Source organism: Antennarius striatus, chromosome 4, assembly GCF_040054535.1.
Source record: "Antennarius striatus isolate MH-2024 chromosome 4, ASM4005453v1, whole genome shotgun sequence".
Classification (NCBI taxonomy): domain Eukaryota; kingdom Metazoa; phylum Chordata; class Actinopteri; order Lophiiformes; family Antennariidae; genus Antennarius; species Antennarius striatus.
This window is the reverse complement of record NC_090779.1, coordinates 26,631,445-26,650,010: the sequence shown is the minus strand read 5'-3', so window position 1 is coordinate 26,650,010 and position 18,566 is coordinate 26,631,445. Positions and strand designations below refer to the sequence as shown.

General features: G+C 46.0%; 3 long non-coding RNA genes across 5 annotated transcripts; 1 reads left to right on the top strand and 2 right to left on the bottom strand.

Moving 5' to 3' along the window:
• Positions 1 to 680: 680 nt before the first annotated feature.
• Positions 681 to 2,603, bottom strand: LOC137594402 (uncharacterized). Of its 2 annotated transcripts, XR_011035240.1 has the most exons (7): positions 2,404 to 2,603; positions 2,214 to 2,306; positions 1,792 to 2,064; positions 1,612 to 1,713; positions 1,237 to 1,446; positions 1,033 to 1,097; positions 681 to 938 (listed from the first exon to the last, which is right to left on the bottom strand). It is a non-coding gene; the product is annotated as an uncharacterized lncRNA (long non-coding RNA). The 2 variants fall into 2 exon arrangements; XR_011035239.1 differs by having other exon boundaries at positions 2,214 to 2,603.
• A 1,570-nt stretch (positions 2,604 to 4,173) lies between these two features.
• LOC137594403 (uncharacterized) lies at positions 4,174 to 6,745 on the top strand. The gene is made up of 3 exons (XR_011035241.1): positions 4,174 to 4,782; positions 4,997 to 5,096; positions 5,424 to 6,745. It is a non-coding gene; the product is annotated as an uncharacterized lncRNA (long non-coding RNA).
• A 1,159-nt stretch (positions 6,746 to 7,904) lies between these two features.
• Positions 7,905 to 13,149, bottom strand: LOC137594401 (uncharacterized). Of its 2 annotated transcripts, XR_011035238.1 has the most exons (5): positions 12,885 to 13,149; positions 12,590 to 12,675; positions 12,172 to 12,313; positions 8,534 to 8,900; positions 7,905 to 8,456 (listed from the first exon to the last, which is right to left on the bottom strand). It is a non-coding gene; the product is annotated as an uncharacterized lncRNA (long non-coding RNA). The 2 variants fall into 2 exon arrangements; XR_011035237.1 differs by lacking the exons at positions 12,172 to 12,313; positions 12,590 to 12,675; positions 12,885 to 13,149 and having other exon boundaries at positions 7,925 to 8,456; positions 8,534 to 8,612; positions 8,713 to 12,159.
• Positions 13,150 to 18,566: the final 5,417 nt, after the last annotated feature.

Sequence of the window (18,566 nt, the reverse complement as noted above, 5' to 3'; positions counted from 1 at the left end):
CTCCTGACATTGTCGACGCAATCTGCCAGAGTCAGCTGGTTAAAGCCTCTCAGGCCGTTGATTCTGGTCAGTGTTGCATGACCCTGATCGAGTCGCTTTCACGTAGAGCCGATGCTGTACTAGAAAGTTACATCTCTGAAGATCACTTACCTGTTGTTCCAGCGCTGTCTCACTCCAGCTTGAAAGAAAAACAGAGGGCAGACCCAAGCATGAGAGAACTCATTCACCAGATGGAGACAGGAGAGAAGGTCCCACCAACAGCTAGGGTGGAATTGCCCGAACTCCCTCTTTTGTTGCGAGAATGGACAAGGTTAGAACTCATAGATGGTATCTTGTACCGCAAACGTCACAACAATGCAGCTTTGTCATACCAACTTGTTCTCCCTGATGAACTCCGCCCTTTTGTACTGAAGAGCCTTCATGATGATATGGGTCACCTTGGAATCGATCGCACCCTTGATCTTGTTCGTGCACGGTTCTATTGGCCTAAAATGGCTAGGGACGTCGAACAAAAGATTAGGACCTGTGGCCGCTGTGTGCGAAGGAAAACCCTTCCTGAGAAGAGTGCACCACTTGTCAATATAATCACCTCACGTCCCCTCGAGTTACTCTGTATGGATTTCCTGAGCCTCGAGCCTGACTCTAGTAATGCCAAGGACATTCTTGTTTTAACAGATCACTTTACAAAGTTTGCTGTGGCCCTTCCAACACCAAACCAAAAGGCAAAAACTGTGGCAAAATGTTTATGGGACAATTTTATTGTCTATTATGGCATCCCCGAGCGTATCCACACAGATCAAGGAACAGATTTTGAATCAAAATTGATCAAAGAATTGTGTGAAGCTGCAGGAATCCAGAAGAGTCGAACTACACCGTACCATCCCAGAGGCAATCCCGTGGAGAGATTTAATCGGACACTTTTGAGCATGCTTGGAACACTGGAAGAGAAGCAAAAGTCAAAATGGAAGGACTATGTGAAACCATTAGTTCATGCATACAACTGTACTAAGAACGATGTGACCGGTTACACACCTTATGAGTTAATGTTTGGCCGAACACCCCGTCTTCCTGTCGATATGGTTTTTGGACTACCACTGCTGGGGGCCAAGAACAAAAGTCATTCACAATATGTTCAAGGACTGAAGTTACGACTGGAAGAGAGTTTCAAAATAGCCTCAGAGAATGCTCATAAATCAGCAGAACGAAACAAAACACGGTTTGATCAGAGAGTCATACCAGCAGCATTGGAAGCAGGTGATCGAGTGCTTGTGAGGAATGTGCGTCTCAGGGGAAAACATAAACTGTCTGACAAGTGGGAAGAAGACGTCTATGTGGTGGTTAGCAGAGCTGGTGATCTCCCAGTCTACAAAGTGAAGCCGGAAATCGGAGATGGACCCATTCGCACTCTCCATAGAGACCTCCTTCTCCCCTGTGGTTTCCTTCCATCTAAGGAAGACCGTAGGGCATCATTTGACACAATTCCTGCTGTAAGACCATGTACTCGTTCTCGTCAAGTTGTTGACCATTGCAGTCAAGATGCTGACGGCTCCTTGGAGTACCTTGCTAGTGATGATGATTTTGAGACCGTAGTTTCACTGAATCCAAACTTACCCGCAGTCCAATTCACCATGGACAAAGACATTCCAGCTCCTGTTCCTTTGTCATCGATTGTAGCTGTCCAAAGCAGTCCTCTAACTCCTCCGTCTGTTAGCCCTGTGGTCTCGGAAGTATTTGAAGAGGAATCAAGGGTGGAAGGAAATCTTGTTAATAAGTCACAAATTGAAAACTTACCTGAAGAGTCATTCCAGCTAGTTGCCACTGACGCAGATCCACCAGTTGCCACTAATGCAGAGCCACCAGTTGCCACTGACTCAGAGCCATTAGTTGCCACTGAAGTAGTTGACCATGACCCAACTCTTAGACGTTCAACCCGTCAACGTTTAGCTCCTGATCGACTCCAGTATACAGCTCTTGGTAAACCCTCAGAATCTGTAGTTCAACTGGTAATACGCAGCTTGTCCAACCTCCTAGGTGTTTCACCCCCATCAGATCTGGTTGTGCCGTCTGTTGAAATTGTTTAGTTAGCATGCAACGGGACGAGCATAGTTTAAGGACGGGAGAGTGTAACCAGGATGAATGTTACCACAGTAATATTCGATGGTTATTTTGGTTATTATTAATATTTTTCTTATTATTAATATTTTTATTCTTACCATAGCAAAGGACGTTAGGTTCCACACTAGTGTGAACTTGTCACGTGGTGTATGACATCACGCATTCACCTGTGGGGCTGCTAATGATGTCACCTGCAATAAAAGCCAGTGAGAAAACGGCGTTGGGGGTGTGTGTCCGCGAAAGAGAGAGAGATCCGGAAGCGTCGAAAGCAGCCGGCATTGGAGTTACCTGATCAGCCGCAGGCTACCGGAACAGACCTGTGTGGACGAGTTATACGAACTATATGAACGTTGAACATTTTTTTATGGATTTGGTCGGAGTGCCGGTGAGGACTCGACTAAACGATGGCGAGCTAGGACTCTGATTCAGAGCGGGGACAACCGATGCGGAGAACTTCGCCTGGTCTGGTAGGAGGCTCTGGAAGCCGGTCCCCCCACATACACACACGCACACACACGCCATTGCCAACGGACCAATTACAGCTTGGACTTGACCCTGGATTATTTTGGACAATGAGTGTGATGATAAATATTGTGTGTGGGTTTATCTGAAATGTACTTCACTTTAGTTAATTTTATTCCTTCTGCAGAGAGTGAATATTGGGGTTCACTGTATATATTTTTTTTTTCTTCACAAATTAATATAATTAATTGCACATAAAGTTCTGTGTTTGTGTGGTTCATTGCACCGCTACCTCCATGAGTCGAATTGGTCTTCTGATTGACTAGTCCGAAAGCTAATATCTTTAATTAATGTAGCCTGGAAACTTGCTACAGGTTACACCGTCTACACAAGATGTAGTCTACCTGTGTGCTCCTACCTCCACTCTTATAGGTCACTCTATGTTCCTGCCTCTTCTGGAAGAAAGTATTCACTACAGCCATTTACATCCTTTTTAAAAGTCAACCACCATCTGTCCTTCTGCGTTCCTCTCCTGGATACCAAACCTGCCCATCACCTCCTCATCACCTCTGTTTCCTGCACCAACATGTCCATTGAAGTCTGCTCCAATGACAACTCTCTCACTTCTAGGCATGCTCTGCATCACTTCATCAAGGTCCGACCAGAATTTCTCCTTCTCCTCCAGCTCACATCCTACCTGTGCAGCATACCCGCTAACAACATTGGACATCACACCTTCTATTTCTAGCTTCAGACTCATCACTCTATCCGACACTCTTTTTACCTCCAGGACATTCCTAAAAAACTCCTCCTTCAAGATAACTCCTACTCCATTTCTCTTCCCATCTCTACCATGACAGAACAACTTGAACCCTGCTCCTAAACTTCTAGCCTTGCTACCTTTCCACCTGGTCTCCTGGACACACAGTATGTCTACCTTCCTCCTCTGCATCATGTCAACCAACTCTCTACCTTTTCCTGTCATAGTTCCAACATTCAACGTCCCTACTCTCAGTCCTATACTCTTGGTGTTCCTCTTCTCTTTCTTCGAGCGAACGCACTTTCCTCCTCTCCTTCTTCGACCAACAGTAATCCAATTTCCACCGGCGCCCTGTAGGTCAACAGCGCCGATGGCGGTCGTTGTTAACCCGGGCCTCGACCGATCCGGTATGGAAGTCATAGGTTTGATTCACATCTTTGATTTGGCAAAAGTTTTACGCCGGATGCCCTTCCTGACGCAACCCTCTGTATTTATCCGGGCTTGGGACCGGCACAATAAGACACTGGCTTGTGTCCTCTTGCGGCTACATTATGTGTGTGACCCGTGGTAACGTGCAGAAATCGCACGGATGTCTTTAGAATTCAAGACCTTTAGAACTTAGACCTTCTGGGTCAGAGCCACTGCAGAAACCTGACATGGAACCCGTCCTCACTCCCTGTCCTCGGTCCCCAGTCCTCGGTGCTCGGTCCCGGTCCTCGCTCTCTGTCCCCAGTCCCTGGTCCTCGAACCTGCCGCTGTCGGAGCTGTGACGTGGATCGACGCTGTGATGACGGCACGCGTGGATGGAGGGGAAACTATTGGATTTTCGACCGTGTGTTAACATGTGACGTCACGACTCCAGGTGCGCCTTCTGCTGACAGATGGTTAACGTTACCTTAGTTTATCAGCACTAACCTGTTAGTATGGAACAAAGCGTTATGACGTCACAGACGACTTAGGACAGCTGACGTCAGCACAGAGCAGCCACAGAACGTGACCCAGACACCTGTAGTGTGAGCTGACAGTGGGGGTGTCAGCTCACCCCCAGAGCACTGCTGAGGCGCCCTTGAGTGAGGCGCCCTTGAGCAAGGCGCCGTCCCCTTTACAAGTTGCTCATGAGGACAGAGCTGCGGGCCACTCTACCCCCCCACTCCCCACTGCATGCCTAAAGACCCCCTCAGTGTGTGTGTTAGAGTGTGTACACACTGAGCACACATGACTAGAACAGTTTCAGAATGTGCAATCACTAATTTCCCTTCGATGATCAATATTGTATATAAAATTTAAAAAACCCACAAATGATCGATGACATCATCAGTCGTCATCAATCTCAGCTCTTACCACTTCACATAGAAATGGTCTGTTGTTTGTAGGTTCCTGCCCCACAGAGAGACTACGCTCTGATGATGGTGATGGTGATGATGATGGTGATGGCGATGATGATGGTGATGATGGCGATGATGATGATGATGATGATGGTGATGGCGATGATGATGATGGTGATGATGGTGACGATGATGGTGATGATGATGGTGATGATGATGGTGATGATGATGGTGATGAAGTTGATGGTGATGATGATGATGGTGATGATGGTGAACAACAGACACCTGAGTGTTCCTCTGGACCTTGTCCATCTGTGTGTTTGTTGTATTTCAGGACTGCAGGCTGCAGGTGGGCGACCAGCTGGTGTCTGTCAACAAAGAGTCTCTGGTTGGAGTGACGAGGCCAGGAGCGTCCTGAACCACACCGGGTTCAGGTATGCCGCACCGGAGAGCTTCACGTGATACCCCTGACCCCTAACCATTAAACCCCAAACCCTAACCCTGTAACCCTCAAACCCCTAATCTGTCCCACAGCCTCTAAACCCCTGAACCTTAACCTATCCTAAAGTCAACCTTTACAACAACCCTGATTTATAAAACAAAATTCATATTCAATTAAAAAAACTTTATTCATTCTCAAGCAACAATTGAAAGCACATAAAGAGGCATTGACGTAAAAGTCCAAACAATGTAAACAAACAATCATAAATAATAGACAGTCAATCTCGCCCTTGCTCCGTCTCTCCTGTTGTCTCTCTCAGGCCTTTGTGTGGTGGATTATTGGCTATCGGTGACCTCAGTCTGCTTCATCGGCTGGTGGTCTCTACTGGATGGATCAGCATCTGGATGGATTGCTTCTTCTCTCCTGGGAGACGGGTCCCTCCTCTGTAGTCTTCCTGAGGTTTTTCCCATCCATTTTTTTTTCCCTTGTTAAAAGGGTTTTTTGAAGAGATTTGTTCCTTATCCGATGTGAGAGTCGTACTACACGCAGTACACAAAGGTCAGAGGGATATAGTCCATGTGCAGATTGTAAAGCCCTTTGAGACATTTTATGTGAATTTGGGCTAGATTAGAAATAAACTTGAAAACCTAGTTAGTTTAGACCCTACTTTTTGTTCTAAACCTCCAGGGTTAATTAGTTCAAAACCCAGTTACTTTAAAACCAATTTAGTTTAAAACCTAGTTTGGACATTAAAAAGGTCTTGAAGTATCCCACATCATGGGGTGTAATCACCAAAACCTTCCGCTTACTTTCAACAACTTGAAAAGCATGAAGAGTCTCGACAAAGGGCGTCTCCATGTCAGAAACCACAAGATAAAGGTCATTTCTCAGAAAAATACAGCCAAAATTAGTTCAATAAACTTTTATTTGTATAGCGCTTTATCACATCAACATTTCAAAGCGCTTTAACAGACAAACCCAACAAGACCCACCAGAGCAAGCAGAAGCGACAGCGGCGGGGAAAAACTCCCTCATTGAGGAAGAAACTCCGGGCAGGACCCAGGCTCTGGGGGACGGTCATCCGCCTTGACCGGTTGGGTGGGAAAGGAAATAGAGTGGGGATAGAGAAGGGCAAGAAAAGGAGATTGACTGCAATTCCATCTGTCCCATCTGCCACTTTTAGTCGAGCTCCAGCCACTGAAGGGGGGGGGGGGGGGTTCAGGCCTTTGGGTTTCCTGTCTTCCATGCGTGTTCCCCACCTGTGGAGCAGAAGTACAGACAGCGGCAGTATCTTGCAATCGTTTAAAAAATATATTTTGCCAAACTACAATCAATGCAACAAAGTGCTGAATAACTATGTGCATCATGGGATGACATACAAGCACTGCATGTATGCAGAGTTTAGCTCCTCTTCATAAACTGGTTCATACTTGTTCTTTGGTTTTACATAATCTCTTCCCTGGTAACTGGTTCTTGAATGGTATGTTACCCTCCTTTTCAAAATAAATTTTTCTACACAATTTCAAAGAAATAGTCTTAGACCATATTTTCCTTGATGAGATGAAACAAATCTACCACTAAATAGCACTGAAGAGGAAGGAAGAGGAAGGCAATTGATCTGGAAGACATTCCTGGAGGTATGGAACCTTCTCTGAGAGGTGACTGGAGTTTTTGACCAGGTTGTTCAACAGAGTTCTAGCGGCTGAGAAGAAGCCTGAGGAATGGAGGAAGTGTGCTGGTTCCCATTTTTAGGAACAAAGGTGACGTGCAGAGTTGTAGAAACACTAGAAGGATAGAGTTGAAGAGTCACACAATGAAGTTCTTGGAACAAATGGTAAAGGGTAGAGTTAGGACAGATGGGAGTATTTACGAGCAACAATATGGTTTCATTCCCAGGAAAAGGAGCACAGATGCATTAGATGCCTTGAGAATGTTAATGAGGTACAGAGAAGGTCAGAAGGAGCTCCATGGTGTCTTTGTACATCTAGAGAAAGTTTATGACAGAGAGGAAGTGTGGGACTGCATGAGGAGGTCTGGACTGGCAGAGAAGTCCGTTAGAACAATACAGGACATGAACGAGGGCAGCAGAACAGGTGAGGTGTGCTGCAGGTGTGAGGGAGGGGTTCGAGGTAGAGGTAGAACTGATCAGGGATCAGATCTGAGCCCCTTCCTGTTTAAAGTGGAGGAAATAGGCTGACATGAAGTTAGACTGGATTCCACATGGACCATGATGTTCACAGATGACACTGATCTGAATGGAGCAGGTGGAGGAACATTTAGAAAGGTGGTGGCATGCGATGGAGAGGAAAACAGCACCTGTGCATTAATGAGTGGAGAAGGAAGAATGTTCCTCCACCTGATCCCTGCTTTCACAATGTCATCTGTGAACATGATGGTCCATGAGGTAATCCAGTCCAACTCCATCAGTCAGCCCATCATCACCACTGCAAACAGGAAGGGGCTCAGATCTGATCCCTGATCAGTCCCACCTCTACGTTGAACTCCCTCACACCTGCAGCACACCTCACCTGTTCAGCTGAACTCGTTCATGTCCTGTACTGTTCTAATGGACCTCTGCCACTCCAGACTTCATGCAGGACCCCAGTTCCTCTCTGGGTACCCTGTCATTCTTTCTCTAGATCTACAGACACCATGGAGCTCCTCCTGACCTTCTCTGTACTTCATAAACATCCTCAAGGAAAAGAATGCATCTGTGGTTCTTTTCCTGGAAATTAAACCAAAGTCACCTGTAAATACTCACATCTGTCCTAACTACCTTCTACCACTCGTTACCCACAACTTCATCGTGGGATTCATCAAATGTATCCCTCCATAGTTCCCACAACTCAGCAGACGACCCTTGTTCCTAAAAATGGGAACCAGCACACTCTTCCTCCATTCCTCAGGCATCTTCTCAGCCGCTAAAATTCTGTTGAACAACCTGGTCAAAAACTCCACAGCCACCCAGGAGAAGGTTCTGTACCTCCAGGAATGCCATCCAGACCAACTGCCCTCCCGTTCCTTCCTCTTTAGTGCCCTTCTACCTTCACACTTGCTGATCACCGCTACTTCCTGGTCCACCACACTTGCATCTTCCACCCTCCCTTTTTCTGATTTTCCTCATCTCCTCAGAGTATTCCTTCCATCTACCCAGGACACTGGCACTAGTTGCCACATTTCCATCTCTATTCATCACCCTAACCTGCTGCACGTCCTTCTCATCTCCATCCCTCTGTCCGGCCAACCTGTAGAGACCTTTCAGGCAAGACTCACCGTATATCCTGAAGTCGTGGAACGACCCAACATACATTGCCTCCACTTCAGAAATGTGGATTTCAGCACCACACATGATCTTGACAGGGCAGAGAATGACAGATGTTAGTTTAGCTATGACTCAGTCTAACATTTTAATAGTCAATCTACATGTACCTGCACGTTTGGGTTGATGGATTTATAGGATGGAGCCTCGATGGGGTGCCATCCATGCAGCCAGTTATGTCGGGAAATCCTAATAAAAAATTAAAGTAACTCAGGTACTGAAGTCTGAGGTTGCAGCACAATGTCAGATATAACTTTAAGTTAATTTAACAGATCTCCACATGACTCACCTGCAATCCTGTGGAACTCCTCCTTGATGGCTGAGACGGGTTTCTGTCCAAGGAAATTGACGACCGCAGTAAAAGCCATTTCGATGTCGAGTCGCACTCTGATGACCGCTCTGATACAGGAGTCTTACTCAGGTGCATCTCCCACATCATACAAAGACAACTTTATATAATGTGGGAGATCCCAATACCTGTTGGGACGCGAGAGCATGACCGGTTGTTTTTTAGGCTACAAATGTGAGGACATATTAGGCCATGGATGTATGTGATGGATTCGGACATGAAACACCGAATACTGCTCGTCACCTCAATCACCTCATCGCCATCATTGTTAGCAGTATCAGCATCATGTTCATCAGCATCTTAATTATTGATACCCTAATCGGCATCCTCATCACCATAATCATTATTAGTATCATCTTTGAGGCATTCACTTTCATCAGCATTATCAATAGCACATCATCATCATCATCACCACAATCAGAGGGAGGGACACACACACACTTTAGGGTTTTTCTATGAACACTAACCCTCTAGGTTCTTTGGTCTCGGTCTAGAGGTGCGTCTCCAGTGATGAAACAAGTTGTAGTACCAACAAAGTTAACTGAACAACGATCAGTTTGCCGTATGTATCCCTTCACACGATGTGGTAGACGAGGAACAAAGTGTGTATTATCCATGTTTGTGTCAGCAGATGGGCTTTGTGGTCGTTTCCATTTGTTTAATGATAATTCCCAACAACTCCCCCTGTTGAGCTGGCCCAATCGGGTCACCTCACAAAACTTGTGTGGTGATCCAAATGAACATGGCTCTGGCCCCTAAAGGGATTTAGCATAAAATCCGTCTCCCAGACAGTGGAGTGTGGATGTAGCACTGTGTTTAGAGCTGGAACCAATGGAAGCTAACCTTCCCATGAGCCCTAGGGGTTAGGGATCTAACCCTAACACTAGGGACCTGTAGGCATGCCATTAGTACCACAACCAGTACAGGGGGAGGCTGAGTGACGGTCGCGCCGCAAATTAGGTTGTGGGGGGACAGCGCCTCGCTCAAGGGCTCCTCGGCAGTGACCGGGAGGTGAGCAGACACCTCCCACTCTGAAACTGGCTGGTGGGAGCAGGACTCGAACCGCCAATGTCTGACCGCAAGGCGTCTGCTCTACAACGGAGACACTACTGCCCCAAAAGAGAAGCTCCATGGTGTCTTTGTAGATCTACAGAAAGTCTATGACAGAGAGGAAGTGTGGGACTGCATGAGGAGGTCTGGACTGGCAGAGAAGTCCGTTAGAACAATACAGGACATGAACGAGGGCAGCAAAACAGGTGGTTAGAGGTGGGACTGATCAGGGATCAGATCTGAGCCCCTTCCTGTTTGCAGTGGAGGTAATAGGCTGACATATGAAGTTAGACTGGAGTCCCCATGGACCATGATGTTCACAGATGACACTGATCTGCACGGAGCAGGTGGAGGAACATTTACAAAGGTGGTGGCATGCAATGGAGAGGAAAACAGCACCTGTGCATTAATGAGTGGAGTGGAGAAGGAAGAATGTTCCTCCACCTGATCCCTGCTTTCACAATGTCATCTGTGAACATGATGGTCCATGAGGTAATCCAGTCCAACTCCATCAGTCAGCCCATCATCACCACTGCAAACAGGAAGGGGCTCAGATCTGATCCCTGATCAGTCCCACCTCTACGTTGAACTCCCTCACACCTGCAGCACACCTCACCTGTTCAGCTGAACTCGTTAATGTCCTGTACTGTTCTAACAGACCTCTGCCACTCCAGACTTCATGCAGGACCCTAGTTCCTCTCTGGGTACCCTGTCTTTCTTTCTCTAGATCTACAGACACCATGGAGCTCCTCCTGACCTTCTCTCTACTTCATTAACATCAAGACAAATAACGCATCTGTGGTTCTTTTCCTGGAAATTAAACCAAAGTCACTCGTAAATACAACACCCTCAATGTCAAGTTTCCCCCTCATCACTGGATCTGACACTTTCCACCTACACGACCCTCTTAGCTAACCCTTATTTTAAAGTGACCCCTACTCCGTTTCTCTTCGCATTAACACCACAGTAAATCTGAATCCTGTTCTTCAGATTCTAGAGCTACTGCCTTTCCACCTGCTCTCCTGCACACAGTGATGCTGGTTAGTTCTAAACCTGGTTCCTTTAAAATCCATAGTTAGCTGGGTTCAAAAACTAGTCATTTCAAAACCTAGTTTTTCAGAATTAGAGTCTTCATAATTAAGATAGTGTAAACAAAAAAAATGTATTCCTATTCTTTGACTACTGATTTTTCATTAAAATGGTTTAACATGTTTTTAATTGGATTGATAATTTTTATGATCCTTTTTGTAACTAAACTTTCACTTCTTAGGTACTTTGAGATTGAGTCATCGGTGCACTCTTCCCTCTCTGCCCCCCTCCCAAACTAACTAGCCCCTACCCCCAACCTCTAACAATAATTAGACAAAACTAAGATACACAACTTTAGACCAATAAAACTAGATCAGGTGAAACCAACAGTTCATTAGCTGTAGTACTCATTTTAACCACTCGAGGGAGACAAAGGACCATCGAGCCAAACCTGAGCTCCAGTCAGCAAAGACCAAATGACAAAAAAAGATGTTTCATGAACAGCTGAAGGAAAACTAAATGTTCACAAAAAACTATAGAAAGTTGAAATGCTGCTCAATTTGCACAATGACCCACTTGTTACACATTTATGCAAGTAAATGCTTTTTAGTTCTTGTTATTTCAGAGTTAAAATAGTCTTTGGTGTCCACAGTGAACATGTAAAGGTTGACAAAGACTTTCATTGTGAAGTACATAGTGCCGCCAGTTGTACTGTGATGCTTTGTGGGCGGAGTGATACGGGACAGTGTAAAGAGACCGGACACCGGAATGGCTGAGAGTGTAACGTGTGTGAATGACAGTGAATAAAGTGTCGCTCCTGAGACCAACGATGAGTCTACGAGCATCTGTCATCCAAGTTATGTGGTCACCAACAACACATTGTACAGGTAAACCAGTTTCTTTACACAACACACACTTTACATCTTGAGTCTTTTAAGATCAACTGTTAAACTATTCTGGTGTGTTTTCTTAACACTAATCTATCAGTCAGTTCACTTCAATACAGTCACGTCAGGTGACGTCACATTTAACACGACTTGGTATTATCATCAATAACCAGCAGCCTTATCAATAACCAGCAGCGGTATCATCATCAATAACCAGCAGCGGTATCATCAATAATCATCAGGGTGAAGGCCTCACACGGTGGGCGGACGTTTCAGTCCGACCAACAACCGGTGTCTGCAGGCCTACGTCACCCCAGGTCCAGCTCGGTACCGGACCTGAGGGCCCGGTAGGTTAACGTGAGCACCGCCACACGGCTGGTGGCCACTGGTTCCGCCCCCCCATGAGCCAACACCCCCATCAGGAGGGACTCACCTGCTGCTGGAGGCTTCCACGAGGGGTAGGCGCTCAGGGGTCTTCCTCTGCCCCCCCCCCCCCCCCCCGGACCGGGACTGTGGGGGCGTTGTGTAATAAGGACCCTGGACGTGATGGTTTGAGCCCAGCTGGCGTATTTATTCTGCACAAATGAAGAGACACGGTCACAAATTGCGCACACAAAGCGGGACAGAGCGCAGCAACCTGCAGCACAGGAAATGTCATGAAAACAATTGCCGCGGTTGTCCTGAATTTTTCCCGCGAAATACACATTCTCTAAACATTGACCAAACACTTCACTCGGGACAAAAAACTCGATAATATCAAACCCAACTCTTACTTTCTAACACTATCTTCGTTCTTCATGGTTTCCGACTTTTTATACCACATGCAACACGGGAGCACTTCACAAACTCACCTCATCGCCAGAACGTGACTGGAAAGGGCTCGCGTCCCAGGAAGTGACGTCACGGGTCGAAGGTAACGGAGACCCCAAAAGAACAACTTTAAAATAAAATACAAAACACTCGTTTGAACAAAAGAATGAAGCTCAAAAACAAAGAACGGAAGACTTTTGTTGAAATGAAATACTTTTTCTATATGCTACACTGGCTGACGCCAGCTTTACGCACCTGCTGGCTGACGCCAGCTTTACGCACCTGCTGGCTGACGCCAGCTTTACGCACCTGCTGGCTGACGCCAGCTTTACGCACCTGCTGGCTGACGCCGGGTCGCTGCTGCTCCAGGTGCTGCGCGTTAAAGACAATCAGCCAATCAGAGACTCAGGCTGGAGCAGCGAGAGGCTTGAATCTTAACTCGTCCTGAAGCGAAGCTTCCAGAGCCGTGGAGGAGAAACCCGCGTTAACGCTGACCTGAAGGCGCTGGACCGAACTCTGCGCGCCAACTGACATCACCTGTGTTGGAGACGCCAAGTTTGACATAAAGCCATCCCATCAGCCAATCCACGCTGATCAATCAGCCAATCCACGCCCACCCATCAGCCAATCATCGTGGTCACGCGGCTCCTGCTGCAGCTGGTCATCATTAGTCTGATTTCCTTGAATCCACCGACGCAGCGCACATGCGCAGTAGAAGTTGTTCACGTCCAACATGAACTGTTTATTAGACAAGTTGTGTTTATGATGATTCATTTTATTCTTGAACAATTACAACACTCTCACCTGAAAACGTGAATAAAACCCAAAGCTGAATATTTCAGAAGAATCACAGCGAACATGAAGGAGAACAGGAACCAGAACCAGAAACCAGATTTAATATTTAACACAAGTCCTGACCCCAGTGATCCTGGTATCATCATCATCATCATCACCGGCATCATCATCACCATTAGCATCAGCAGCAGCATCGTTAGCAGCACCTAATCCATAACTGATTAAAAAAGCAAACTATTAAAACTTCATCAGGTGAACCAGACCAATAGCTCTTAGCGGTAGTACCCGTTTTAACTACTGGAGGGAGACGCAGAACCAGGATCAGGATCAGAATCAGAATCAGAAAAGGTTTTATTGCCAAGTACAGTAAAAGTTACTGTCGAGGAACCTGACGCGGTGTCGGTGCATAGAAAGGCGGAAGAGAATAGTAGTGAGTGAACCAGGACCCAAACCTGAGCTCCAGTCAGCAAAGACCAAATGACAAAGAGAAATATTTCCTACAAACCTGAAGGAAAACTAGATGTTCACATAAAATGCTGTTAAAAGCTAAAATAATTCACCATTGACACAATGACCTCGATGTTGTACATTTATATAAATAAATGCCTTTTTATTGTCATCGTTTGTGAACAATAAACGGGACTAGACCAACAGCCTCAATGTGCTGTACAGAAGGGTCAGAGCAGACTATCTGCTCAGGAGGCTGAGGTCTTTTGGAGGGGGGGCACTCCTGAAGACCTTACTTGACACCGTGGTGGCCTGGGCTATTTTCCATGGGGGGTCTGCAGGGGAGCAGCATCACTGCGGCGACAGGAGGAGACTGGACAGGCTGATCAGGAGGGCTGTGTCCCAGGATGCCCCCGGGACTCAGTGGAGGGGGTGGGAGAGAGGAGGATGATGGGTAAACTGTCATCAATGATGAAGAACAGCTCCCCCTGCAGGGCAGGTTAACATCACTGGAGAGATCCTTCAGCGATTGGTTGCTTCACCTGAAATGCGTGAAGGAACGTTGTCACAGGAACTTCCTGTCCGGTCACCACTGCTCACAACCACGTGTGTGTGTGTGTGTGTGTGTGTGTGTGTGTGTGTGTGTGTGTGTGTGTGTGTGTGTGTGTGTGTGTGTGTGTGTGAACCCTCTTCTCTGCTGCCACAATGGTATAAAACTGTGTGACAAATAAAGGATTTCTAACCTTTTCTCATCTTCCTTGTTAAATGACTTTTTTCTCACCAGAATTTCATGAACAGGAAACCAGTTCGCTAAACAGGAAACCAGTTCGCTAAACAGGAAACCAGTTCGCTGAACAGGAAACCAGTTCGCTAAACAGGAAACCAGTTCGCTAAACAGGAAACCAGTTCGCTGAACAGGAAACCAGTTCACTGAACAGGAAACCAGTTCACTAAACAGGAAACCAGTTCGCTGAACAGGAAACCAGTTCGCTGAACAGGAAACCAGTTCACTGAACAGGAAACCAGTTCGCTAAACAGGAAACCAGTTCGCTGAACAGGAAACCAGTTCACTGAACAGGAAACCAGTTCACTGAACAGGAAACCAGTTCGCTGAACAGGAAACCAGTTCACTAAACAGGAAACCAGTTCGCTGAACAGGAAACCAGTTCACTGAACAGGAAACCAGTTCACTGAACAGGAAACCAGTTCGCTGAACAGGAAACCAGTTCACTAAACAGGAAACCAGTTCGCTAAACAGGAAACCAGTTCACTAAAAAGGAAACCAGTTCGCTAAACAGGAAACCAGTTCGCTGAACAGGAAACCAGTTCACTGAACAGGAAACCAGTTCACTGAACAGGAAACCAGTTCGCTGAACAGGAAACCAGTTCACTAAACAGGAAACCAGTTCGCTAAACAGGAAACCAGTTCACTAAAAAGGAAACCAGTTCGCTAAACAGGAAACCAGTTCGCTGAACAGGAAACCAGTTCACTGAACAGGAAACCAGTTCTCTACACCACAATAAAGGCTTCACACCTTGAATCTTTTTAGTAATGATCGTGAACATTCTGGTGATGTCACAGGCTGGGGGGGGCAACACTGATGTGGGTGGGGGGGACCTGACTCTGGATTTCAGGCCTGATGGAGCTCTGGTTGAACAGCAGTGGAAGTCCGGTGGTGCTGCTGTGATGACGTCACGGGATTCAGACTTTTATCTCACAACATAGACCTTGTTTTTTATCAGTGGCATTAATCATCCTACGTAACTCACGAACACGAACACACATGTTTATTTATATTACATAGACACGCATGAACATGTTATCTATGTCTCTTATTGCTTTCTTGAATCCTGCAAGGATCAATAATCATAAATAAATTTCCTATAATATATGACTACGATATGGCAAGCAAGGATTAACACATTAAATTAAATTTGGTTTTATTCAGAAAATGCATGGAATACATGTCAAAGCGCTGTTTTCTGGGTTCATTGATCGTTGTGTGGCTGCATTACAGCCAATCTTCAGGCTTTTTAAAACCAGTAATCACTGTAAATTCCACAAAACACAAAATTGAACAAGAGGAATGTCTTATCCCGATCTTATCCCGGCTTGATGAATAAACTTTGATAGTGATTTTGAATCACCAAATCCCTTTACAGAAGCTAATGATATAAACAAATCCTTTATATTAAATACTGTAATGCTAATTAACTACACAGTTACAAAACTAATCCGTCACACCCACATTTCAAGCATGTGGGTGTGACGGATTAGACAAATTAGATTACATGTTGGTGGTGGAGGAAGAAACCAGAAGGAACTCATCCAGATGAACAGGGAGATTCAAGTAGAACCTCATTCCTGTGAGGAAACAGCACCACCTATTGGCTAACCAACTGCTAAACTTGAACAATTTGCTGTATATATACTAGCACTGTATAGTAGTACAGTCAGGGGTGGACGGTAACGGAGTAAATGTACTTAAGTACTGCATTTAAGTACAGATATCCAAAAGCTGTTAAGTCGATCCACTGGACGTTAAGAACGTTCTGGAAGACGTTTCGTCTCTCATCCAAGAGACTTCTTCAGTTTAGAGGGTGGCTGATCATTTCCCAGATTATTAACCCTGTGGGGTGGGGTCAGATTATTAACCCTGTGGGGTGGGGTCAGATTATTAACCCTGTGGGGTGGGGTCAGATTATTAACCCTGTGGGGTGGGGTCAGATTATTAACCCTGTGGGGTGGGGTCAGACTGTGTAGTGGTTGTTTGGTTTCTCCTATGTAGACATCTGAGCATTCCTCGCTGCATTTAACTGCTTACACCAGATTGCTCTTCTGAGACCCCACAGGGTTAATAATCTGGGACATGATCAGCCACTCTCTGAACTGAAGAAGTCTCTTGGATGAGAGACCAAACGTCTTCAAGAACGTTCTTAACGTCCAGTGGATCGACTCAACAGCTTTTGGATAACCATGACCTGGACGACTGAGAACCTACACAGACAAACAGATTCTGAGGATTTTTACTTTACTCAAATACTAGAATTCTTTTATACTTATTACTCTTACTCGAATACATTTCCAAGGCAAAGATTTTTCCTCTTACTCGAGTTAATTTCTGAGAAGGCTCATGAATACTCGTTACTTTTAGGTTTGCCCGTTGTTTTTTTGCCCCACCCCACCCCCCCCAATGCAATTGGCCACACGCAGCGTTCGTCAAAGAAGGAAACCTATCACAGTACACGTTCTCAACTGGGATTTACGTAAAAGCGGAAATACGTCATTCCCTACCCAATCAGCTCAAAACTAGACCGCGGTGGCGAGGGAAGAAGAAGCCTCCGTTGGATCTGATGAACATGATGAGTTTAATGAGGCGGAGGAAGAAAACCCACGGACTCATCTTAAAGACATGTTCGAGTTTGTAGAAGTGAAAAAGGACAACGGAGACTCAGACAAGAAAAAGTACATTTTCAAATGCTTATTGTGTTCGCTGAAGAAAAACTGACAAAAGTCACACCTAGAGACCTCTGGTCACTTCATTTTACAGACTGACAGAGACTGGAGGACACAGGGCCACAGAGGCACACAGACTGGGGGGGGGGGGAGACAGACAGTCTGGGGGAGACAAATATTGTGGTCCTGGGATATGTCCTTCCTGTAAACATTGAGTTGTTGAAAGCAGATTTAGTTTGTTGTAAAGCAGTGGTTCTCAACCAGTGGTCCACCAGGGTGTCCTTCAGGGGTTCCAGTTGGTCCCCAGTTAAACCAGTTGGTTGGGCCTGTATGGCTCCATTTGGTCTTGTGTGTGTATGGAAGGGGGGGTTGTTTAATAAAATGTGAAAAGGACAGAATAGTCCTCTTTGATGATGCCATTAATGTTATTTCCATTGTTATAGATGTTGGGGAAGGCTTGGTTCAGTATAACATGATGGTTCTACAGGCAAGAACATCAGTGCAGGTGGTTTCAAAGAGTTTTCTCTGAAACAAGACATACAAGGTACTATATATAAAACTGTAAAATGACAGTAATTCAGTCAGGTCCATTCTCATCAAAGATAAAAAAAAGGAATTTACTCTCACTTTTGGTACATTTAAAAGCATTTACTCATGAATACTTAAGTACATTTAAAAGCAAGTACTTTTTTACTCTTACTCAAGTAATGTATTGACTGGGCTACTCTTGTAGCAGAGTAAATTTTGACCAGAAGTATTTGTCAGTCAGTCATCTTCAGATCACCACCGCTGTATCCGCCGCAGCGGGTCACAGGGAGCCGGAGCCCATCTCGGCGGCATAGGGCGTGAGGCGGGGGACACTTCGGGCACGACGCCAGTGCACCGCGGAGCCACACACAAAGACATACAACCATGTACACACACACTCATTCCTACGGGACATTTGGAACGGCCAATCAACCTGAAGCGCATGCTTTTGGGAGGGGGGAGGAAGCCGGAGAACCCGGAGAGAACCCCCCCAGACACGGGGAGAGCATGAGAACTCCACACAGAGTGGGACCCAAACCCGGGTCCGCCGTGTTGTGACGCGGCATCGGTAACCACTGCGCCGCCCAGGAGTATTTGTACTCTTACTCAAGTACTGGGGTCAAGTACTCTGTCCATCTCTGGGTAGAGTATGTACATACACACATACGTGTGTATATATATACTGTGCGCGCACACACGCACGCACACACACGCGCACGCGCGCGCGCGCGCGCACACACACACACACACACAGTTACCTCAATGATCAATAAAATCACCGACAAATAAAA